Source organism: Polypterus senegalus, unplaced genomic scaffold, assembly GCF_016835505.1.
Source record: "Polypterus senegalus isolate Bchr_013 unplaced genomic scaffold, ASM1683550v1 scaffold_1295, whole genome shotgun sequence".
Classification (NCBI taxonomy): Eukaryota; Metazoa; Chordata; class Cladistia; order Polypteriformes; family Polypteridae; genus Polypterus; species Polypterus senegalus.
Genome location: NW_024385310.1, coordinates 1 through 18,346, shown reverse-complemented (window position 1 = coordinate 18,346; position 18,346 = coordinate 1). Strand labels below are relative to the sequence as shown.

General features: G+C 40.0%; 1 pseudogene; it reads right to left on the bottom strand.

Annotated features, from left to right (window-relative positions):
* Nucleotides 1–1,434: 1,434 nt before the first annotated feature.
* On the bottom strand, nt 1,435–14,371 carry LOC120522276 (annotated as a pseudogene).
* Between the last annotated feature and the right edge of the window lie 3,975 nt (nt 14,372–18,346).

Genomic DNA, 18,346 nt, shown 5'->3' with positions numbered 1-18,346 from the left:
CTTGCACTTTTTCCTCGTTTGAGTGGCTTTTCCTGCCACAGCCAAAAGATCTGTGTGTTATGTTACATTAATTAATGACACTAAACCAGCCTTGTACTTGTTTGGGAGAGTACATGAGTGAGCTGCTGAAACAGGCTTTTTGAGTGGTGTGACACTAAACCTGAATTTAAGAAGGTTATGTAATTGTTTATAAAGCTCCTAAATATATCAGATATTTAAATGTTACCATTTACCGGTTAAGTTAACTCCAGCTAGTAACAGTTAAATAGAAAAACACAGAAAGTAAACATCCGAGGCTCGGGATCAGCAAAGGTAAAATGGCAGTTCAAGGTCAATAAAGCCTTGGCCAAATATTATTACCGTTTAAGAAACTGTAGATTTATTTACATATTCAAAAGCAGTATTCTGGGGAAAAGCAACACAAAATAGATTTAATTGAATTGAATACAGTGATCCCTGCTATATCAAGCCGACTTTGGGCCTCACTCCATAGAGATTTTAAATGTAAGCATATCTAAATATATATCACGGATTTTTCGCTGGTTCGCAGATTTCTGCGGACAATGGGTCTTTTAATTTATTTATTTATAAACTCCTCAATGATATAAGAAGTGCTTCCCGCGCGGTGCTTGATTGTTTGTTTTTCTCGGTCTCTCTCACTCTCTCTGACATTCTCTGCGTGGACGGAGGGGTGTGAGCAGAGGGGTTGTTTGCACAGAGGCTGTTTGCCTAGAAGATCTGGAAGCTACTCTAAAAATGCTGAAAGACTACCTTCACATTGCTCCCTTCTGTTGCTGACTGCTTTACAGCAGTCGCATACTTAAAAGCCAAAAGCGCATATTGATTTTTGATTGTTTGCTTTTCTCTCATGCTCTCTCTCTCTCTCTGACATTCTCTGCTCCTGACACGCATTCCTTTGAAGAGGAAGATATGTTTGCATTCTTTTAATTGTGAAAAAGAACGGTCATCTCTATCTTGTCATGGAGCACAGTTTAAACTTTTGACTAAAGGGTGTTATTTCATACCGAGAGGGCTCTAATAATGTTAACTGTGTGGGAGAGTTATAAGGGCTTAAAATATATAAAAATAACCATACAAACATATGGTTTCTACTTCGCGGATTTTCACCTATCGCGGGGGTTCTGGAACGCAACCCCCGCGATCGAGGAGGGATTACTATATGTCATTTGTATCCCCCCCACCAAATTATGGATATAAAGTTAATTTCTGTGAAAGACTGGCTACAGTGTTGTCTACATACTTAACTCAATATTTAGAGTCATATTTTTTTCTTTTTGCACTATTATTAATTAAATGTAAATTACATATATACAACACTCCATATTGTAACTCATGAAAATACTGATGGGTAAATACTTTTATTTAAAAGCATATTGATATGCATATATTTCACAGCTATTTTGTGTTGTACTTCTAATATGCTATCGTTTTAATGCAGATACCTACAAAATTTAAAAAAAAAAGATTTGTAATACCAGCATAAAATTCTTACAATGTAAACTGTTTAAGTTTTTTCAAAGTGTACAGACTGTTTAGCATGAATTTGCAGAAGAATGGTTTATATTACAGATTTAATTTCTGATGGACTGGTAGGTGGCTCAAGTCCACTTCTTGGCATGTGTTTAATGCTCTGTGAAAAGTCTTCTGTTCATGTAACAATAATTAATTAAAAGCAGGTATACAATATTGATTGATAAAGAGCTACAGGCTATTTCTATTTAATCCTCTCAAATGTTATATAAATTAATAGTAACAACTATGTCCCAATTGTTTAAAACAAAAACACATGAAAAATAATTAAATATCAAACATTTATAATGCTTGGCAAGATAATATCTTCACTACACTAATGCCAGCTGCAGAAGCATAGCATTGCCTTACTTTAGGTCTTCTCGCTCTTTCTGGCAATTGCCAATGAAGTTCCCAAACTGGCAGAATAGGCTGATCATGAATGTCAAGAAGCAGCTTCTCATTAAACTCAAAGGCACAGGGAAATTGCTCTGTAAGGTGCCAAAGACACTCAATGAACTGTGTAAACACTGGAGACACTTCTTTGGGATCCCCCTCTAAATGTCCACATCTGAAAAGATGCAAAAGATATTGAATTAAAAGTGGTAGGTACAGTACGGGTATTCCAAGGTACAAAGAATGAGGAAAGAAAGGGTTCACAAGACAATTTATTAATACCATTATGGCATATCATGTGTAAGAACCGAAATCCGTGGGACAAATTCATTATTTAGTCATCTACAATGTCTCTTTCAATCTGTACTTCACTACAGCATTACAGGTACTAAAGGATGCTTGTACACACTTGTGTACTTGTAGTAGTATTGTTCTTGGTGGCACAAAAACATTACAGAACCTTAAGAATTAAAAAGGTGAAAGCAGCATGCTAATGTCTGAGGGGAACAGACAGATAAAGGCACTATATAAAAGATAGACAGACAGACTTTACAAAAGATAGTCAGTCTGTCTGTCCATAAACCTATCTCTGTAATTCTGCCCACACAAACAATATTTAATGCAGATACAGAAAATCACTGCAGTGTATAGCCATTCACAACAATGTGAAATGTTAACCACAAAATAGTATTATATTTCACTAAACTAGGGTAAAACAATTGCATTCAGATAGTCAAAGTGCCCCAACTATTCTTTTCAAAAATTACCTTTGTGTAAACTTGTGTCCCATTGATACCCAATCCTTTTCAATTAGGACCTGCATTTTAAACAAAAAAGTCTTTTGCATTAACAAAGCCTCAAGTGCACAAATTGGCTTTTCTATTCCATTTTTTAGTTTGGCATTGTATAATGAATGATTTATAAAACAGAAATTTTCAAAGCTGGGTATAAAAATAACAAATTCTATTTGGTGAACTTTAATAACAAAATACTAAATTATACAGATATTCTCAAAAAAACCAGAATGATATTAAATAAAATGAGTAAACAAATGAAGAATAGTCTGTCTGATTCTGGCATATAGTTTTCCTTTAATTTTCCAAGTCTGTGTTGCTTGAACAGGGTTTATCTCTACAGAAATTACTATGAAACAGTCCTGGACAGAATGACATCCATTTTCTACATCAGGCCAAGTCACAGGGTCAATTACACAGCATGTCTCTGGATTATGAAAATAAACTAAAGCTTCTTAGAAAGATAACACAAAGATGGGAAGGACATACAACTCCACAAAGAAAGAACCCCTTTCGAGATCTGAACTGAGATCAAAATGGTGCAAGGAAGCAATGATACCCTGCTATACCAACTAGATATAGTTTTAGTTATCAAAATTGATATATACTGTATGAATAACTAAAAGTGTGAACATAGAACACAGTGGTGTTTATCAAATTGTCCTAATTTAATAACTTAAAAAGATACAGCTTTTAACAAAGAAACTATTATTCAGGGTTTTTCCACGTTCTCTTTGAAGACTCTGACTTATCTTCTGCATTTGAGAGACATATTGCCTGGCCAACCTAAATGTATATTACTTAATGTAAGTATTTTATGTGATGCCTTGTTGTCTGTTTTGAGTCACTACCACCCTCAGACAGGCTCCAGATAAAAGTGATCCACAACAGGAATAAGCAGGTATGCACAAAGAACAGATGGATAGGCAAGTTTAAATGAATGCTTGCCCCTAAGCCAAATTTAACAGTGTAAATAGTTCAGCCATAATTGATTGAACTTCCCTGATGCACACATAGTGCTAATGTTATAAAGCAAGAGCCTAAAAACATTTAACTTTTCTTAGCAAATACATCTTACCATAAGTCCTTTAATGGTTCGGTAATAAGGGTCCAGCAACAAACTAGCCAAGGAGCACACCTGAGCCGTTCGATCCCAACCATCTGAACAGTGCACTAGAACACTGGCTCCTTCATGAGCAACAGCCTGATGAATACAAAAGAGTTGATAAGAACATAAGAAATTTGACAAACTAGAGGAGACCATTCAGTCCATCAATCACATTTGTTTAGCAAATAGCTAAGCTGTCCCAATGAACTGAGCAACCAAATCCTGACATGTATGACAAAGTTTATGAAGCAAATCCAACATTTAGGAAATTATGTCAAATTATCTAATATTTTTAACTAAACATATATTCTCCCTGAACAGAGTTAACACCGTACACAGTCACATCAATATTTTTCAGTTCACACAATATCATGACACATTCAGTACATCAGAATGGGCATCAGAATTTCCATAGTGTTTAAGCAACAGATATTCTATGTGACACATTCCTTAAGTACCCATCTGCTCACAGAAATTGAGCGAACAAGTTAAGAAAGTATGTTCTGATTACACAACACAGGCAGCAATCAGATAAATAAGAGAATGAATGGCACTACTCAGAGCAAAGGGCTCATACTGCATAAAGTCAATAGCCTCAAGTACCCTCACTGCTGGATTGGGTGGGGTCAAATGTCTGAGTGTTACCACATAAGGAAAGGATAATGTGTGTATTTATTTATTCAGTTTGCTAATAATTATATATATTTTTAATTTGTTAGTTTGTTACTGTTTATCCATTACTTAGAATAATATTGTTTTTTTGATCACTTTCCAAAGAAAATACCATAATTTACAGTAGCAGAATGCTGGAGGAGGTCTTGTTATATGTTAAAAATCACAGATATATACCCCCACGATATCCCATATCCCTCAGCAAACACCTAGTCTTATATGTTAAAACTTGGACATCCCACCTTGTCTATATGTGACCCCAATGAATCCCATGTTTCACAGCAAAGACCCTCTCAAAAACCTAACTATACATGGACACAGCCTGCTCAATTACTGACTCACACTATCACTGTATGCAGATGACCTGGGATTCACAAGTAGAAATTAACGCTATGTAGAGACCAGAACTTGCTAGCACAGTCCAGCAAAAAAAAAAAAAAAAAAAAGGCACTTATAACCTCTGTAGCTTTCAACATACAACCTCCAGGACAAGCACGAGAAACACAATCTTAAACCCACTTAGTCTAATTTAGGGTCAAGGGAGACTGAATCTTATCCCGGCAGCAAACCGCACTGGACTGGAAACCAGTCCACTGCCTACCCTATTCACACAGGGCCAATGTGGTGTATAAAATAATCTCCAAGTAAACTATTGTTCCATTTTCTAATTAAACACATTCTGTTGTGTATGTCTGGTAACATACACTATAACTGATGTACACATCATAATATGCTCCAATTTTATAAACATGTGGTTTTCATATTAATTTTATAAAATTATCAAAACCTGTAAGAAGATAAATCGCAGTACTTCCTTTTGCAGTTTTTACAAGTACACAATGGCATTGCAGTAACGAACACACAAGGTTAACACTGATGGATGCTTCTGCTGAAAGTCAGTGAAACATGGACTCAGCCTTACAAATCAGGACGAAAAGTATTTGATACCCTAAACTCTGCAGTCAGAGAGTGAGAAAATCACTGGACCTTTTCTGTGAGGAGCAACAATAGTGAGCTCTCCATTACAGCAGCTTCTCTTTTATCAGTGTTGACCCAAACCATACACAACTGCAAAAAAGATCACCTTAACAAGGAAAAGTGCTGCATCCATTACAGCCTTTATGTGACGCAGCCATCCAGAACTCTCCAGGCCGGTTAAGTAGTCACTCATAGAGGGAGATTTCATTTCACATACTGTCAAGAAAAATTCAATATAAAAATTAATATGCGATCACACTTTAATAAAAGGCCACTCATTTATATTATGATGAGAATCACCTTCCAACAGCTTCTGAAGGCTATTCCTCATTATGTGGATGTTTTCAATACCAACAAATTGAAATTTGATGTTGCAATAATGGTCCTCATTTTCATAACCTTTGCCTGCTGCTCTGTTGGCTATTGCATTTAACTAAAAGGAAAAAATACATAAGATAAACTTGTTATAAATAAGAAAGACTGAAAGAAAAAAAAAAAGTGCTTTCATAGTGCCGTCACTATTCAGTTTGAAACAGCATCATATGTTAAAACACTTATTCAAAGTGAGTTGGAAGTTGCCAGCTGACTACATGTGTTCAGTTTACACAAAAATCAGGAAATAGCAAAGCAGTGGGTGCCAAATATGCCGGCATGTGCATGTCAGAAAAATCATCCCTGCTGGGTTTTTCAAACCACTACCTAGAAAGCTATCTCCACATAAAGGATTTCTGCTGGCAAATACTCAGTTAAGATAAGGGTTAATCGAAGATGAAAGACCATCGTGCAGAAAAAAATCTGAGCCACATTCAGTCAACTAACCGCCGAGATGATATGTGGTGCCAAAAGTGGTAAATAAGCATTCAACCTGTCGCACATTCTCATGAAGGAAATATGGTAGTCAAGGATCCAATGGAGCTCATTCCGACAAAGAAAAACACTAGACACTGCAGGATTACAAAACATGGTCTGCTCTGTTTAATCACATGTCCTGCTGATTCTCTATGATAGAAGAAGAATAATAATAAATAAAGACAACCATAAATAAATCTTGCCAGACACTGCTAAGGCAGGTTGGAAGGTGTGGTATAATGGCAACTGGTATAGATTTGTGGTATACAGCTGGTCCCTTGGTATAAGTATATTAATGTTTTAAAACGGCAGGATACCTGAAAGTTGTACCGATCCTGATATAGACGTTTTACAGTAGGGTAATGCTTCACATATGAAATTTTTAGTATGGCTTCAGGAATGTAACAGTACAAGTTTTTAGCATAATCAAAGGCCAAAGCATCTGTGGGATATGATGGAAATAACTAGATGTGGCAGAGACAAACAATTACATAATTTGATAGCAGGTGGAGATTCATTTTTAGTGTGGGCATTTTGTCATCCTGGTGATAATACTTAAAAAATAAAATAAAAACAACACTGTGGTGACTTATACTGGTCACTAGATTTACATTCTACTGATTTTACTGGTATGTTCTGCCTACATCCCACCCATTCCACCATGTGCACTATTTTAATCCTTACATTCAAGCAAGTTATTACTCTGAAAAGGAAGCTGTGAACATGAGTCCATAAGAATTTCTCATTACTACAGTTTAAACTAACATCCTAGCTAACCAAGTATAAAAATTAAGCTAACGCACAATTCTTATCAGTGATGGTCATAATAATGGTCATAGTGACTGATGTATTTCTTTGATATAGAAATTTGCAGGCCTAAAACTCTCCCTTTCACACTGGATTACATACCTTAGGGGTGTCCACTACATACATTGAAGGAGAACTCTTGTTGGTATCACTGATTGCTTGCAGCATTTGTTCATCCTCTACACAGCGTGCATTGAAACCAGAAAGAGGCTGGCTGCAGCGACAGATAGCTGCCTACAGAGCACAAAAATACAAATAAAACAAAAACTTCATGACTCACCTGAAATAGTCATGTCACTAAATAAAGCATCTATGCATATTTTAAAGACTTTACCCAAGAACCTACTGCACTCAAAATTAGAGTGGTAGGGAAAGTAAAGTAATTACTGGATAAAGCTGAAAAAGAGTCAAAAACTGCTTCAAATATCAGTTGCATTAATATACAAATAAATGGACTTGCATTATTCTTCTTGTAAAAGTATGAAAGTACAGGAAACCGTCCTCTGCTCCGAAACTTAGAGCTTCCCACAATAGTCGGCTTACTAGCAGTTTTGGGTACGCCAAGCAGAGCTGGATATGTGCTGCAAACCTATAAGAACAATTAATATTGAGGGAAAAAAAAAACAAAAAACAATATTACGAGAACCATAATTTTGAGAATATACAGAATTTTATACTTTGTGTATGTGATTTTTTTAAATTAGTAATATACCATGTCTGCTTTGCATGAGAAAAAGTACATAACTACAGGAAGAAAAAAAATCATTTTCTGTGATAACAGCTTCCATAACCAACAACCAACTTTTAGTTAGATGTCAACTCATAAACCTTTGTGTTTAAAAAAATATTTTGTCTCTCTGTCTATAGCTTCACAATTACTTAGTTTTGTTTTCTGCTGTGAAATACATGAATGCTTAATAATTTTATGTATACTCAAATATGAAGATCAAAGGTGTTTTGAAAAACAATAACTTTTTTACATAGGGTTCATAACAAGACTCATTTTAGATAACACATTTACAAATTTCTTATTTTAATGGTTATTATAACAAATTAAGCATAGATATACAGTATGTGTCGCATACACAGGACACTATTAGTCACTCTTGCAATTAACTTTGTCTTTTTGAAACAACCCATTTAGTTGCTTCCACAAATCATAATTTTATTTGTATTTGTGTCTGCACAGTTAACTGTAAGTTTTTGAAAAAAATGTTTTTATTAACAATGAAAGTGACCCAAGAAAATCAAAAATTAAAATATGTATATATTTACTGCAAAGAGATACAACAATCCCATTTATGCTTCTAAATTTCAACAAGTTTAAATATGTTGACTCCACAGACAAATAGTGGTCTATCACACTGAAAGGCAATGCGGATATGGAGGGGAGGATCTCTGTGCCTAGGAATTGTAATTCAACATTTCCCATGACCAATGGGTAAACTAGCTCTACAAATGAGCTCTGAAGAGTTTTCAGTTCAGTATGTTAAACATATATTCTAACAAGTTAATTTTGGGCATTCACATTATATGATAGTCTAAAACAAACTGTATACTTGCTGTGCTTTACAAAAATGGCATAAAAAGAAATATAAATAACCTCCTTCAACAGAGTGTCATTTAACCAAAAAACATCCCAGAAATAAAATATCATGACAGAATACATGACAGAAAAACAGTATCTAATTTATGTCTGAAAACATCTTATTTTAAGAGTCAAAATGGCAAAGAAATACAAAAGTATGTATCATTAAAGATAGATCATACTGCTTTGTGTCTTAATATTGTAATGGCAAATGTGCTCATATCTGCAAAATCTAACAAAGTTAAAAAAAAAAACAAAACAAAAATGACTATGTAAAACATATAAAAACAGATGGTAATCTCAAGGACAGAGGGAAATAAATCTGCTTACTCCATAGGTGGCATTTATGTCAGTTATCTCCCAGTAATCATTGGGTAACCCCATACGCTGAAAATCTGCATTTACATCAACTGTAGTCCATCCAATTTTTCTGCTTGCTTCTCCTTCTTTAGGGTTATACAGGAAAGCATACAGGTCTTCAAAGTTAACTGCAAAAAAAACAAAAAACAAAAATAAATACATACATAAACAAGACAGCAAACTGGGTAATGTAAACTGAACATTAAAGGAAGTTGGGAAGATATTAACATGAAAGAAAGCTACAAGAATTAAGATGAAAGAGTAAATAATCTCTCAGAAAATGATGGACTAGAAAACACAAGCATAGAATCCTGATTTAATTAGGAATTTGACTACAACTTTAAATTTCTTAGTCATTAACTGGATAGAACAGTGGCTCAGTGAGAAATGTTACCACTTAATGTGCTTCCATGCTTCCTATATAGAATTTTAATATTTTATTCAAGTTCACTGGATTTATCCACAATATTCAATTTTTCCCCACTCTTCAAACACATATTGTTAAGTAAAATGTAAACATTAACTTGTTTCCATGTGATCAAATTTGGGTTCATGAAAAAACTTGTTCTAGATCTATAGGCTAAGGCTCCCTACAAACCTGTGCGTGGAAACAGTTACAAGAGCTAGGTGTGTGCATGCTTAGCACATTCATGTTATTTTTAATTAGCACAAGTTACAAGTAAAATATTGCACACAGAAAATGGAAGTTGTCGCATCAGTTTAGCCATTCATAAAAGAACATGTAGACTATAAAAGACTGTCCAAGTTCAATGAACATGGAAGTGATGCAAGTTTACTCCAATGGTCTGCAAAAAAAGTTTAGGTGTCTGGCGGACAATAATGACTGATGAAACATGCAATCAAGCGGAAATGCAAGCAGGGTTCTTCCCCCCGCTTCCATTATGTCACATTTATAATCAGAAATAGGTTTTCAGTCTGTAAGAAGTTTAAGGTCACATCTATAATGTTGCCATAATAAAACTATCCCTCCTGAAAGTCACACCAAAAAGCAGCTATAAGGAAAATGAAAATTCTGAAAGCATTATAAAGCTTAATAAATGTGATGGGAGACTGAAAGAAGATAAAAAAAAATCTCACACCAAGCTTGAAAAAACTAAAGTATATAGTACTATACAAACAAGAGGGAAATATTATGTGATCAAATAACTGAAATATTTTTTTTTAATCTAAATGTAGATTGTTATATCTGGAGAAAACCCAGCAAATGCATCTGAGGAACCTTTCAATCAGAAGCAATTTCTAAAAAGAGGGTTGTGGGCGATGGGTGCTGAGCAGTGTCCTGTCAATCATAGAGAATTCACTGCATCCACTGAACAGTATCATCTCCAGACACAGGAGCAGCATCAGCGACGGACTGCTGTCACTGTCCAGCTCCACTGACAGACTGAGTAGATGGTGTTCCTCCCCACACTATGCAACTCTTCAATTCCACCTGAGGGGTAGCGGTTAACATTATACAATGTTATTCACTGTTATACCTGCCTTGCACTCTCCACCTTTCATTTTTTAACTCGCACTGCTTTGTGCTCTTTTAATTAATATTGTTTTTATCAGTATGCTACTGCTGGAGCATGTAAACCTTAAGAGTCGATAAATCTTGACTTTAGTATCGTCATATATTTTCCACAAATGAATCTCAGTAAGTAATTCCCAAATATCTAGATTGAGCTTTGATGAACTCTTTCAAAGAGAATGTGAAACCTGAACCACCCCAAAGATGACATTAATTATATGTTTTTAGCAGCATTACTGAAAACAGAAAAAGATAAGTAGTAACATTCTATAAAACATCATTATAATTTTACAAAATAAAATGTTTATTATATTTTATGTATGGTGTGTGTGTGTGTATATATATATATATATATATATATATATATATATTGTCACACTGCGTGTACATGAGGAAGCAGCTGAAGGGCTTAGGAAATACTACATCTTATACATCTGCCCAGGGCGGGGTGCACTGGCAGCTCTTTCTGAGTTCTCTGCAGGTCTTACCGGGAAATCCCACCAGGAGCCGCCATTTCAGGAAGGACACATCACTTCGGTTCCGGCCCCAAGAATGAGGTCACCTCCGGTTCCGGCCCCAAGGATGATGTCACTTCCAGTTCCGGCCCAGAGGACGACATCATTTCCGCCCTCTGTGCTATAAAGCTCACTGCCTTGGCTTAGGCAGGCAGTTCTGTTTTGGACTCTGTTGTGTAAACAACTATTACAATGCCTCAAAGACTTTTGCAGCGGAAACCGTAATAAGCGCGTGGCTGCCCCAAACCTTTCCGTCTCTGGTCTCCACTTATTACAGTGGCGTAGTGAGCAGGATGGTGTCCCGATGAACCGGGACCGCGAACTATCCGCGGAACCAGGTGGGTGAGTACGAGCGAGTTTGAGGCGGGGAGTCGCCGGAGGGTCAGGAAGGGCTGGTGCAGGCTCTGCTCCATGAGCATAACTTCGGTGGGGACCACCCATCTCGTGGAGAGCGTGAGGGACCCACAGAAGTGGGCTGGCTTCTGGGGAACACACACGAGTGGCTCAGTATGCTCTCCTTGGCAGGAAAGCCGAGCTGCCCATCGGGACCAAGGTCCCAGTTAGCGATGGGTTGTCCCCAGGCCGGCAGGTGAAGGAAATCATAAACTGGGGAGTTTAGCAAGCAAAGGGCTGTCAGAGCAGGCTATGGCTCTCTGGCAACAGGTGGGTGAGTGGCCTACGGCCATTCGAGTTAACCCCCTTACAAATAGTGCAGCAAGTGGCCTGTTTTCTGCTGCTGAAAAGACTACCCCAGGAATTTGCCCAGCGGCCTGGGGAATTCCATTCTATGGGCGAGCTGCAGCAGCTCTTGCAAACCCAGAGGCGGCTGTGAAACCTGGGAGGGCAGAACAGGGCAGCTCTGTGAACTACCAGAGCTCGACCCACTAAAGCAGTCCCTTCCACGCATTCCAGAGCTTGTTCGAAGTGGGGCCGTCCGGCTGCGAACTGTCGGGGAAAAAGGCGGACCGTGAAGGGACAATGGCGGGGTTGTTTGTGTGCCCTTAGCAATCCCTGGCGGATAAACATGCGGGGAGCTTCTTATTAATGGACATAAGATCACTGGCTATTGATTCCGGCAGTAGCGTGTCTGCGTTGCTTTCGCCGTTTTATTCTGCGCAACAGTGGATTAAAAGAGACCAGTCTAAAATGTATACGGAGATATCCGCGCATACAATACCGCCCGATTATTCACGTATGTCTCGGAGGAACCCTTTGACAGCTTACCGTGGCGGTGCATCCGGATCCTCCGCTTTCCGTAATCCTCGGCAGACTGGTCTGATAGTAACGCGGATTTAGTAAGCATTCCCAAAAATTTATGGCCCTTATAGATGACAATGATTCATCTCGTTGCTTCCAGCTGAATCACCGACAGGAGTGCGAGCCGAAGTACTGAACTCCCGGACCGGGCTTTCGCCATCCACTGGCCCCGAGCGGGGGGAAATTTCCCCGAGGTCAGACGGACTCTCTGAGTTGCACTTTCAGTTTAGAGCGACCCCGGCTTCTTTCAAGAGAAACAGTGGAATAGCACTCTGAAACACATAAGAATGCAGTGGTTCAAGTAACCCCTCGCATTGCCCATCCACAGGGACCTCACTTGTGGTTGATAATGATTTGTTGTATGGGGTCGCGGGAACATGGGGGAAGGTCCGAAGTTGTTGCTAATCCGCGGACCTCCCGGGCGCAGGTTTGCGAGTTAGCCACCTCCACCTTTTTGGAGGCCTTTCGCCCGATAAAACATTAGGCAATTAAGCTCCGCTTTTCGGGCCCGGGATTACGAGGAGGTTGCGTTTTGCGTTCCTGTCCGGAATGTCAACTGCCTTCCTGGAGGGACCGGCTCCTCGGGTTTCCCCCTTCCCCTTATTGATTTTCCCCTTTGATAGGATTGGGGTGACATAGTAGGACCCTAGAACCCTCAGCCCGGGATATAAATATATATGCCTGCTGGATATCACTCATTCCCGGGAAGCTCCCGTTCCGTCTTGGGCTACAAAAAAATATTGCACGAACTAGTAGAAGTCTTTTTCGGAGTAGGCATTCCTAGAGAAGTCCTGACGGACCAGGACCCCTTTTTACCGAAACGTCAGGGGACGCGTTACTGAAAATAAAGCATTTAAAGACCTCGTTATCATCCTCAAACCGATGGCTAGTGGAGAGATTTAATCAAACCCCAAGCAAGCTACGTAAGGTAGTCAAAAAGGATGGAGGATTGGGACCAACTCCCCCTTGTCCTCTTTGCATATGGAAGTTCTCAAGCCCACGGGTTTCTCCATTTGAATTCTGGTATGGAGACAACCGGGTTTATTGGATATTTAAAAGAGGCTGGGAAGGAGGACAGCCTCCACTAATATTTTGGAATATACGCCCATGCGGGGGTGATTTGATGCAATAAGACCGATTCAAAAAATCATATGGAAGAGGCGCACCAGCACAGGCCGCCTTTATGACCGTGGCACCGATCTCCGGGGGTTCCAACGGGGATCCCCTGGTATTGGTACCAACTCTCACTCTAACTGCTCGCCCATTGGCTAGGCCCCTACAATTAAGGAAAGGAAGGGTTGGTTGACTATTTGGTGAAACAGCCCAACGCCACCACTGAAACAATATATCATTGGAAACCTGGAAACCGTGGAAGGAGAGGGTCCATCCTCCTCCGGGCAGCCCTGCCCCTCTCTGCGGGAGTAAGTTCCCATTTGGACAGCAGCTATCCCCAGGCAGAAACAAGGCCGCAGCTATCCGCCTGTCCCGAGGTGGTAAGTGAAAACCGGTCGGACCTCCTGATTGGGATGACATATTGGGTGACCGGGGGTGAGCGACCCTACAGACTCGGAGGCAAAGAAGAGAAATGGAACTGGAAATCAATCTGGCACTAGGAGTTCGAGGAAAGTAGTAGTCCCTGGTCCAGTCCATCGTCTTGATTGCTAAGCCGCGGCAGTTGGGGGTTTCGAAAAGACTTCCCCCGGCTTAACCCAAATTTAGATTGATGCTTATCCCCGCCTCGCGGATGACCTCCCTCGAGAACTGGGACCAGCCATCTGCCTTTACCTTGACATGACAAAGGTACTGGCGGTTCCTTACGGAGTCCGCTAAGGAAAAACCGTTTGCCTCCCAGCGGACACTGGCAGTATCGGTCCTTAAATTTCCGGTTACAGGGCGCCGCGATTTTTTTAGCGCCCGGTGGACAAAGTGCTCGGCCCCATAACTCGTCTTTGCCCATCTGGATGGTCGCATCTATTCCAGCACCTGGAAGGAAAAACATAGCAGGTCACACAGTGTTACGGGACACGGGAGGCGGGCTCGAATCAACCCCCAAAAAATGTTTCTTTATTTAGGGAAGCCAAATTTTGGGCTACCTAGTGGGCAAGGTACCTTGGGGGCCACAGGTTCCAGTTGCAAGCCATAATGGCCTGGCCTCTTCAGAAATGCGCAAGTCAATCCTTTCCCCGGTTTGGGGTTTCTACCGCGGGTTTGCCCCCCTTCTCCGAGGCGCCTTGACCGACTTGACAAAGAAAGGCTCTAAACCGGTGGGTATGGTCTGATAAGCGGGGCTGCATTCAGTGACTTAAAAAAGGGCTCTGACTTCAGCACCTATCTTGATCTCCCTAACTTCTCTCTCCTTTTTTCCTCCAGGCGGACGCCGGGCACAGGCTTGGGTGCCCTGTTGAGCCAAAGCGCGCGGTGTTGAACACCCCGTATGTACCTGGCCGGCTGTTTGGGCAGGGGCCAGGTACGGGCGGTGGAGAAAGAGGCCGCCCAAAAGGGCAGTAACTCAGCTGCGGTACTCCTTGGGTCAGGTTCACTCCCGGTGGCGGATCATGCACCTCTGAAGTGGATGGCCTTCACAGGGAGTAATCCACGGGTCCCAGGTGGTTTCTTGACCTGCAGCAGCAGTATACGCTGTCATCGACGGGTCTCTTCATGCCAACGCCGATGCCCTCTCCCGGCCCACGACCTCGGTGAGGTCGCCCACCACGGGTCTGGGCTGAGGGAAGTCTTGTCACCAAAGGCATGGCCAGCTGAGGGGTTAGGGAAATACTGTTATACATCTGCCCCGGGGGGGGGTGCATGACGCTCTTTCCCGAGTTCTCGCAGGTTTACCCGGGGAAAACCCACCAGGGGCCGCCATTTCAGGAAGGACACATCACTTCGGTTCCGGCCCTAAGAATGGGTCACCCGGGTTTCCGCCCCAGGATGATGTCACTTCAGTTCCGGGCCCCGAGGGCACATCATTTCCCTCTGTGTATAAAGCTCACTGCCTTGGCTTGCAGGCAGTTCTGTTTTGGACTCTGTTGTGTAAACAACTATTACAATGCCTCAAAGACTTTTGAGCCGAAACCGAATAACGGGTGTCTGCCCAAACCTTTCCGGCCTCTGGTCTCCACTTATTACAATATATATATATATATATATTTATATATTAGTAGCGGTGGCGAGGCTTTCCTGGCTGGGACACCTCCACGCTGAGAAGACTGGGGGAGCAATGTGCACAGCGTTATCTCCCCTGGGTGCTAGATGGCAACCTCCTGGATTGCAGCAGGAGCTGCTGAGCTCTTATGAGCAGTTCTTTCACCACACCTGGAAGTGCTGCGAAACGCAGTAATGAAGCACCTGTAGCACTCCGAGTGCATTATAGGAGCCAGTAGCCATTACACAAGGGAGCCAGAGTTGGGAGGAGGAGCAATGAAGCTTGACCCTAGGAGTGAAGGTGGAGAAAGATAAAGAGAAGAGAATATTGTATTGTACTGTACTTGTGCTGGGACGTGTAGGGACGTTATACTTGTGGGGAATGGGGAAGGTATCCCACAAGGAAAAAAGGAAAAATAAAACCTGTGTGCAGTGAACTTATGTCACATGTCTGTAAGTGGGTTCAGCTGTCAGTGCCAGCCTGGTAGTCACAAAAAACTATATATATATATATATATATATATATATATATATATATATATATATATATATATATATATATATATATATATATATATATATATATGTGTGTGTGTGCAGCTGGAGATCCACAAAGGAGAAGACGAATCATGTATCATAAAGTAGTTTTATTTCCAGCTTTCAGCCCCTCCAGAGCAATCATCGAGAGTAATGCCTAGACATACAAGAATCATAGGCAATACATAGCAAAATTAGGAGGTTGGGGTGTCAGGGTTTGGTCAGTGTATGGGGTTAATGAGGTGGTGGTTGGGAGATATTACACTGCCAGCAATCTCAGCATCTCATAACGCAGCTGTATTAAAACTCTATTCAGAAGAGTCTAAACCCATTGTAATATGAAGGAGACAAAAACAATGAAAGACGCTACCTTTTCCATCTTGTCACTTCAAATGGATATTCAAAGACATTCATTAAACACAGCTACACAGGAGACACCAGAGAACTCAGCATATAATTGACTCAACCAGGTCCCCATCTCACCTGGTACACACTTCCTCATCATCACGTAACGTTAGAAGGCACAGCACGCATCCGTCCAAATCAGGTATCAGAATAGCACACAAGCCTCACAACAATCTGTGTACTGTCCTTTCAATTCCAAAAGAAGAAATCAACAGCAGAAACACGAAATGCAGTTTATAGCATTCCTTGCCGCTCTTGCTCAGCGGCATACACAGGACAAACATCAAAAAAAATCGCAACACATATACAGGAACATCACAACCATCAGAAAAAGGACTCACGATCACTGATCTATACTCATACAAAATCAACCGGACATACATTCAACTGGGAAAATGTACAAATAAGATTTAAGGCTAGTACTAAAAGTGCCAGAGAGCTGGCTGAATCTTAGCTATCAAACAAAAATGCCATCAACAGACATGGACATAAACCCAGCATATGCAAACTTAATAAGAACATGTTCATAATAAATATAACTTTACAACCAATATTCCTCCCAACCACCACCTCCTCATTGACCAAACCCCTACGCCACCCCTCCTAATTTTGCTATATATTGCCTTGTATGTCTAAGCATTACCCTCTGATGATACTGTATATGGTGTATGTTTGGAATTATAGTCATATTCACTGTAGATCACCCAAAACATTGTTCATCATATACCTTAGATGCCTGAAAATTTCAAAACCCCTTTTGACTAACACACTTATTGCTAAAATAATAAAAACTCCCCAATTTCCCTTTTATAATGTATATATATTGTAAATTTAAAATAGAATCACAAATATAATAATTGTACTGAATGATTGTATCAATATTTTATTAAGCATAAGGAAGAAGGGAGACAATTTACTTTTCAATTTTATTCTGCTAGTAGTTTAACCAATAACACTGATAAAAGCCTAATGTGACATACTTTTTTATCTAATTTTACAGCTTGGGGCAAGGAAATTATTCTTTTTAACCCGAAACAAAGTCACTCACTTTATACCTTGTTAAAAAGCAGACCACTAAATTATCAGCTAGCTGAACATAACTGCATAACTGTTCAGGCCTCATAAAACCACTGGCACATGCATGTCTCAGTGTTACCACATGTGACTTAACTAGGATTTTCTGGCTCTAGTGGCAGTTCCATAGATTCCTAAAAAAGGCATGTGTCAAAATGAGAAACAGTTATTTTACATGCCTTGGGGTCAGGGGTGTCCTGGTGTAACACCTAGATAACTCCTAGAAGTTTGCTTTTTTCAATAGTGGGTTGATAAGAGCCTGTCAAAAGTACCCAGCTACAGTTCCTGACAGATCTACATACCTTTGGGTGGAAGAGTTTAAGTAGTGACAAATACAATCTTGACAACTTCGCTCACGAGGAATAACAAAGTGTACAACACGAAAGTTCTTGCATCGATCAATAAAGGGCATCCAGTAGCAGTGAGGGTAGCTTTTCAACAGTGGAAATTGGTGGTGAAGTATCCAAAAGAAAAGCAACACTGAAAAAGTGAAAAGAAATACTGTCTGAATAACTAAAAGTACTGTTTTTCTTTTTTAAAAAACTCAGATTCCAGACCAAGTCTTTTCATATATCACCTATGTATATACTGTAAATCTTATGTTTTAAAACCCCAATAGTACCCCTATTATGCCAAGACACAGTTTAAAAAAACAAACACTTTAATATGTGGTACAGGAAGAGTAAGTGGGAAAACTAGAACCTGCAGCTAACTTTAGACAAATTCATCCCACAGTACTTTGTGATATTAAAAAATGAAATGAAGTTAATATGAACGCCTACTTCCAAACACAAATAA